The sequence below is a fragment of the Glycine max genome, chromosome 19, assembly GCF_000004515.6.
Source record: "Glycine max cultivar Williams 82 chromosome 19, Glycine_max_v4.0, whole genome shotgun sequence".
Taxonomy (NCBI): Eukaryota; Viridiplantae; Streptophyta; class Magnoliopsida; order Fabales; family Fabaceae; genus Glycine; species Glycine max.
In genome coordinates, this window is record NC_038255.2 from 14,131,901 (window position 1) to 14,138,497 (window position 6,597).

At 33.4% G+C, this 6,597-nt stretch overlaps 1 long non-coding RNA gene across 1 annotated transcript; it reads right to left on the bottom strand.

Moving 5' to 3' along the window:
- Positions 1–897: 897 nt before the first annotated feature.
- LOC106797262 (uncharacterized) lies at positions 898–5,073 on the bottom strand. The gene is made up of 3 exons (XR_005890092.1): positions 2,417–5,073; positions 1,746–1,809; positions 898–1,278 (listed from the first exon to the last, which is right to left on the bottom strand). It is a non-coding gene; the product is annotated as an uncharacterized lncRNA (long non-coding RNA).
- Between the last annotated feature and the right edge of the window lie 1,524 nt (positions 5,074–6,597).

Genomic DNA, 6,597 nt, shown 5'->3' on the forward strand with positions numbered 1-6,597 from the left:
CTTACCATGCTTGACGGTGTTGATGATGTTATGCTTATCTTTGGGATGGTCAGAAGTTAATGGTTCTTCAGGAAAAACACTAAGACAGGAAAATCCAGGAATATTGTGAAGCTTCTGCATCCTTTGGTATATAAGCTCTCCTTCAGCATGTTACTAGAAGCTGAAGTAGCAAATTGCATGAATTAAATTATTGTATTTTCCCAAAGTTTGAATTAATGGCAGGTTCATTTGGTTGGCAAGTGTCCAGTCTCAATCACTGTTTCTGAAGAGTCAAGGTTGCAGGGGCGTTATAATAATTGGCAAGGTACATAGGTGTGCAAGCAACTGAAGGGTTATTTGTGCATAGTAAATAATTATATTATAAATGCTTTTAATGCTACACATTTTGTGTGTCAACTGGATCTGACAATTGGGCCAGCAACATGATCAAACAATGCAGGCTGAGGTTTGCCACCTGGTTGCTAATTTAATAAACTTGGGCTGAATTGAGCATTTATGTTAAAAAAATGAAGAGCAAAGGATAACAACATTCTAAATTTTGCACAGCCAGAAATATAATTGGAAGTTGACCTCATGCGTGATCATTGGATGAAAATCATATGATATCGGAAGTTATTTTTTTATAAACAAATTTGAAGTTTTAGCAGAGATGAATGCAAAGCATGTATGTAGATAGATCAAAGCAGATATTACACCAAAGAGGATTATGGCAATTGTTTGTAGAATCTAATGTGTTAAATAAAAGAAATTTTGTGTAAAGCATGGCACGAAATCTAATTACATATCAAAGGAAATGCATATCAGATATACCATATCTGATATTTTTGGGTTAGAGTAAATAAATATATGATTTTAAAATTGTCGCATTAGTTAAATCTTAACAGATAAAAGTATCAGCAACGTTCAAGACAACTAAAGTTTATCTGAATTTAAGAATCAAGCACCATTCAAAAGGATGAAATATTCCAGTAGTACAGGTAAAAAACAGGATCAACGGTCATCCATAACAATTGTATTAATGGTGTTGATAGTTACACAAACTATTATTGGAGCAAGCCAATAAATAGCAACGCTGTGATTTTAGCTAATAGAGTTGAGTTGCCAGTACTTTTGGTTAGATTTTCCATTGAACAAAACAAATATGAAACATAAATAACAGGTTTACTGCAAGAATGAAATTAATCTCAGCAAACAGTCTTGGACTGAGCTCTTGAAAGAAATGCATCCATTAACATAATTGACTCAAAAGAATTGCTGGCTAATGACGGGCAGCGCATCCTGTACCAATGAGAAACATAAGCATCAGGTCAATGTGATAAATAGGAAAAACAACAAAGAAGCATGAAAAAATAGAATTGGAAGTAAAATGCAACAGTAAAATAGAAGCAAATTTGCCAAATGCATGCAACAAAACCTGGAAAAATATAAAAAGAAATGCATGTCTAATATAACATATTTGATTAAAAAAGTGACCAATTAGTTTAAACTTAAGAATTAAAAGTATTAGGAGTGTTAAACACGCATAAAGTTAATCTGATTTAATCAAGCAGACACCATTCTAAAGTTTGCAATATTTTAGTAGCAGTAATAAAAAACAGAATTAATTGTTATCCACAACAATCCTATCAATGGTGTTGATAGTTACAAAAATTATTAGCGGGGGAAGTGAGCGCAACACTCTGATTTGAGTTAATAACAGGTTTGCATTGAACTTAACAAATAGAAAACATAGATAATAGGTTTACCCCAGAAAGGTAGTTAATCTCATAATTGACTTCAAGGAATTGCCAGTTAAGTATGGGTAGGATCCTGTACCAATCAGAAAGAAAAGCATCAGCTCCATGGGATAAACAAGGAAAACAACAATCTCTATATGACAGTATACACCGACCTTCCCTAATTTCTACATTGGCCAACAACACAATAATGTGTTTTTGATTGTGATAATCATCTAAGAAGTACAACAAGGAAGCACAAAACATGAACGCAAGCATGCAGTAAAAGAAACCGAAAAACAAAGGAGAACAACTTGGAAAAAAACCCAGCAAAGTCAACCAAGCACCAAACAGCTGGAAAAAAAAACATATATAGGAAAGAAGCACAAAAGCCATAGAAGCACACCTTGAGTGGAGGAAGGAAGCAAAGAGAAAGTTAAGAACCGAGGAGGAACTGAACGAAGAAGCAAGTGAAGAATTGAGGAAACAAAAATGAAGAAGCAATCAACTGATACAATCCAAAAAATCGAAGAAGAAACAAAAGAGTGAGGCAACGTAGCACAGTGGAGGGGCACAACAACAAATGCATGTGGAAAGAAGACTAAGGCAACACAGCAAAAGTGCCACATGGCAGAAAACAAACCCAACACAGCAAGCCAGGTGGCAGAAGACTAAGGCCAAAGTTGGAGGGGTAAAATTACCAAAAAACCAGCAAAAGTGCCACATGTCAAGCTCCCAGCCATGGGCATTTTAGAGATTTCATTGGGCTTCTCCTTTAACATCAGACGGAGCAAAATTACCAAAGAACAGTCAATAACCAAACATACATAAATGTGAACTAACATTTAAGCAATGGAATAACATCTTACCTATTTTCTGATTGTCCTAACCTGGTTAAATGACAACCAATACATACCAAACATGGAGAGATATTAGAAAACATACCAGGCATGGCCACATGTTACCTATCTTCCAATTTTCTTGATCCTGCTCAAATGCCAACCTAAACAACAACAAAAGTTCACAAATAAGATCATAGGGGAACAAAAACAACATTTCATTGTCGATTGAAACTTTTTTTTATCCTGACCAAACAAAATAACCATAAATGCATAAATATTAAATATAATTGAACCACTGGGGCAACATCTTACCAATCTGACCATTGGCTCAACCGTGCGTAAAAATGGAAGACCATAGCAGCTGGCAAACTCAACTGGAACTAAAAACAGGAAAAATTAAAGAAAAAAAAAGCAAACCGAGGAAGCAAAATAAGGAAAATAGAGGAAACAATTTAGAAGTTGTTGAAGAATTAAAGCATGAATGGATCCAGACAGAGGAAGCATTAACGCAAATGAGAGGAAGAAAAAGAAGCCAAACCTGGTCTACCTCTGGATTCTACACGTGGAGCAACCAACAAAAAACAAAGGCAACACAGCAAGCCAAGTGGCAGAAGACTAAGGCCAAAGCTGGAGGGGTAAAATTACCAAAAACCCAGCAAAAGTGCCACATGCCAAGCTCTCAGCCATGGGCATTTTAGGGATTTCATTGGGCTTCTCTTTTATTATATACCTTGGATCTGTGACGATAATTTTAGCCTTGATATCAAAGTTTTAATAGTTTCTTTTCTTTCATATATCAAATCATGACCACAATGAAGGCCGCATCAACTATATTCGTTTGGAACTTTTCACAATATGGAAGATGACAAAAAATTGTTGATAGTGACCACAACAACAATGCAAAATCTTATAATAGTATGTTTCAACGGCATATGGGGAGAGGAAAAAAAGGAATATATAAGGGCTCGGGCCAATGATGCAACATACTGCCTCAATCACAAAATAAACATTATTTTCTCAGTTAGTATGGAATTTTGTAATCCACAAACAACAACATATGGGGAGAGGCAAAGAAGGAATGTTGTTGTATGATATATACTTACAATAGTTACACGCCTTTGACTAAAATATTTGCATTTTTGTGATTCCTTGTAAAGATCACCTTCGGGTGCATACTATAAAATCAAATAAACTCGTTTCTACAATAGATAATTTAGAAATCATAAACACGGAGGTATCCCAAAACCAACACACACATGAATTTTTAAGATTAAAAACTAAAACTTCATTTAGGCATTTGACCAAACACATAACTTAGAACCCATTTCACCAACAATGTACATGGCAGAAAACAAAGGCAAGCCAGCAAGCCAGGTGCCAGAAAACTAAGGCATAACAAGCAAAAATCATTGGAACATCATTTTCAAGCTCATTCAAGTACTCTAAGAACTGCAACCAATAATTATCCTTTAGAGTGCAAGACAATATATAATAGACATGCATAAGAAAAAGCAAACATCCATAGGAATCAACCAACCTACAGGCACAAGTGTATAATAGACATGCAAGTGTCAGCATCACACCGAAAAAATATAGAAACAAACAATCGTCAATGTATCAATTTATAATCAAAACACACCCATAAATTTTCGGAAACAAACCCCAGCAGAAACTGATTGAAACACAATGATACCAAATATCCAACCATGTATTCACAAAAAGAAAAAAATCTCAGGAAAACACCAACGAAAAAAAAACACAAAAAAACACTTAAGCTAAAGAAGCTCTACCAAACGTCAACAGCCTCAAAAGTTAGACAAAAAACAGGGGATTTATTTCCCAAAAATTTACAACCAAAAGGAAGGCCAAACCAAAGTTGATGCCTATGTGAGAAGGTATTACTGTCACTCCTCGCAACCAAAGAGAACATCGTAGCAAACTAAACTACAAAACAAACGGAAACGACCTCAAATAGAAAAGCAAAGTAAGAAAAAAATCCAAAAACCACACGTAATAAAACACAAAACAGAGGAAATAAAAGGACACAACAAGGAACCACAAAACATGAATGCAAGCATGCAGAAAAAGAAATCGAAAAACAAAGGAGAACAACCTTGAAAAAAACCCAGCAAAGTCAGCCAAGCACCAAACAACCGGAAAAAAAAACATATATAGGAAAGAAGCACAAAAGCCACAGAATCACACCTTGAGTGGAGGAAGGAAGCAAAGATAAAGTGAAGAACCAAGGAGGAACTGAATGAAGAAGTAAGTGAAGAACTGAGGGAACAGAAACGAAGAAGCAATCAACTGATACAAACCATGCGTAAAAATGGAAGACCATAGCAGCTGACAAACTCAACTTGAACTGAAAAACGAAAAATTAAGAAAAAAGAAATCAAATTGAGGAAGCAAAATAAGGAAAACAGAGGAAACAAATTAGTAGTTGTTAAAGAGTTAAAGCATGAATGGATCCAGACAGAGAAAGCATTAACGCAAATGAGAGGAAGAAAGAGAAGCCAAACCTAGTCTGCCTCTGGATTCTGCACGTGGAGCAACCAACAGAAAAAAAAGCAAGCCAGGTGGCAGAAGACTAAGGCCAAAGTTGGAGGGGTAAAATTACCAAAAACCCAACAAACGTGCCACATGTCATGCTCTCAGCCATGAACATTTTAGGGATTTCATTGGGCTTCTCTTTTATTATATACATTGGATGTTTTATTACATAAATTATTGAGTTAACTTTAATTCTAATTAGAAAATAATATTAGGAGTACAATTGTATTGAAGTTTTATCTTTTTTTTAAATAAAATTTAACCTTAATTGTATTTTTTATTATTGTAATTATAAGATTTTGTTCTGGGTTTGAATTGCAAAATTGGAATCCTCTTATGATTGCAATTTTGATGTTATTGTAATCTTTTTAGTGTTTCATTAAATATTTAACATATTTTGGTGATGTGACAAGTGATTGATATATTGTTGACATTTTTTTATTTTTAATTATAAGATTTTTTAAACTAATTTATCTTTTTTTTAAAAAATAGTTAAGTTTGTTAATCACTTTAAATTTATTAATTATTTCTATCATCATTTTAAATTATCATTTCTTATCTCTTTTATTCCTTTAATTGCTTCTTATTAATGTTTAGAGAGAGAATAATTAAGATTATGCAGGGAAAAAATAATTAATACATTTATAAATTAAGAAATGGTCTTATAAAAAGAAACAAACAATTTTTTAAAGAGAATTTTATAATTAGGGAAAAAAAATACATATGTTGATGTAATTTAATTTCAGTTTAATGTAAGTCACATCAATATATGCATAATGTTAGTTTTATGGTAAAAGGAAAATGAATGGATTTGATTCCTTCTGCTAATAACATATTAACAATTAACAACTAATATTTATTGATAAAGAGAAAAAAAAATCATACACGTAAGCCAATCCGTCTATGCCAATGATATACGCCAGTTTTGGAAATTTCGTTTGGTGCGTGCGGCCTTTTCTGGACACAGAGAGAGGGAGAGGGGAATTCAGTGTCTGTCACGCCACTCTCGGTGTTTTGCAGAGTTGCTGTGTTGTGCGCGTTGGAGGCAAACAGGTGCGATTTTTGGGCTTGGCTGTGCTTGTCATTGCAGGTATCCTATGTGGGGTTATGTTCATGATCAGTAATTATCTGCACTGATCCGGTCGGTTTGTACTGCAACAGCTTATGTTTATTTTAGCCTTAAAAAAAATAAAATCAATTCTTATGTTTCTTTCTAAACACAAAATATACGTTTAAATGTAAATTTATAATTAAAAATAATTTAAATTCATATTATAAATATGTTTAACAGCTTAGAATTAATTTTATGAAAAATAATTCTAATTTTAAAACAATAATAACTATAGACTTATTTCTTGAGATAAAGTTGACTACATGAATCATGTTTGAATTCCATTAAAAATGAAAAATTTTAAAAATATTATTTATCATCATAATATTTTCAATAATTTTCTTCAATCTTTCTTGTTTCTCCGCCCTTTTCACAT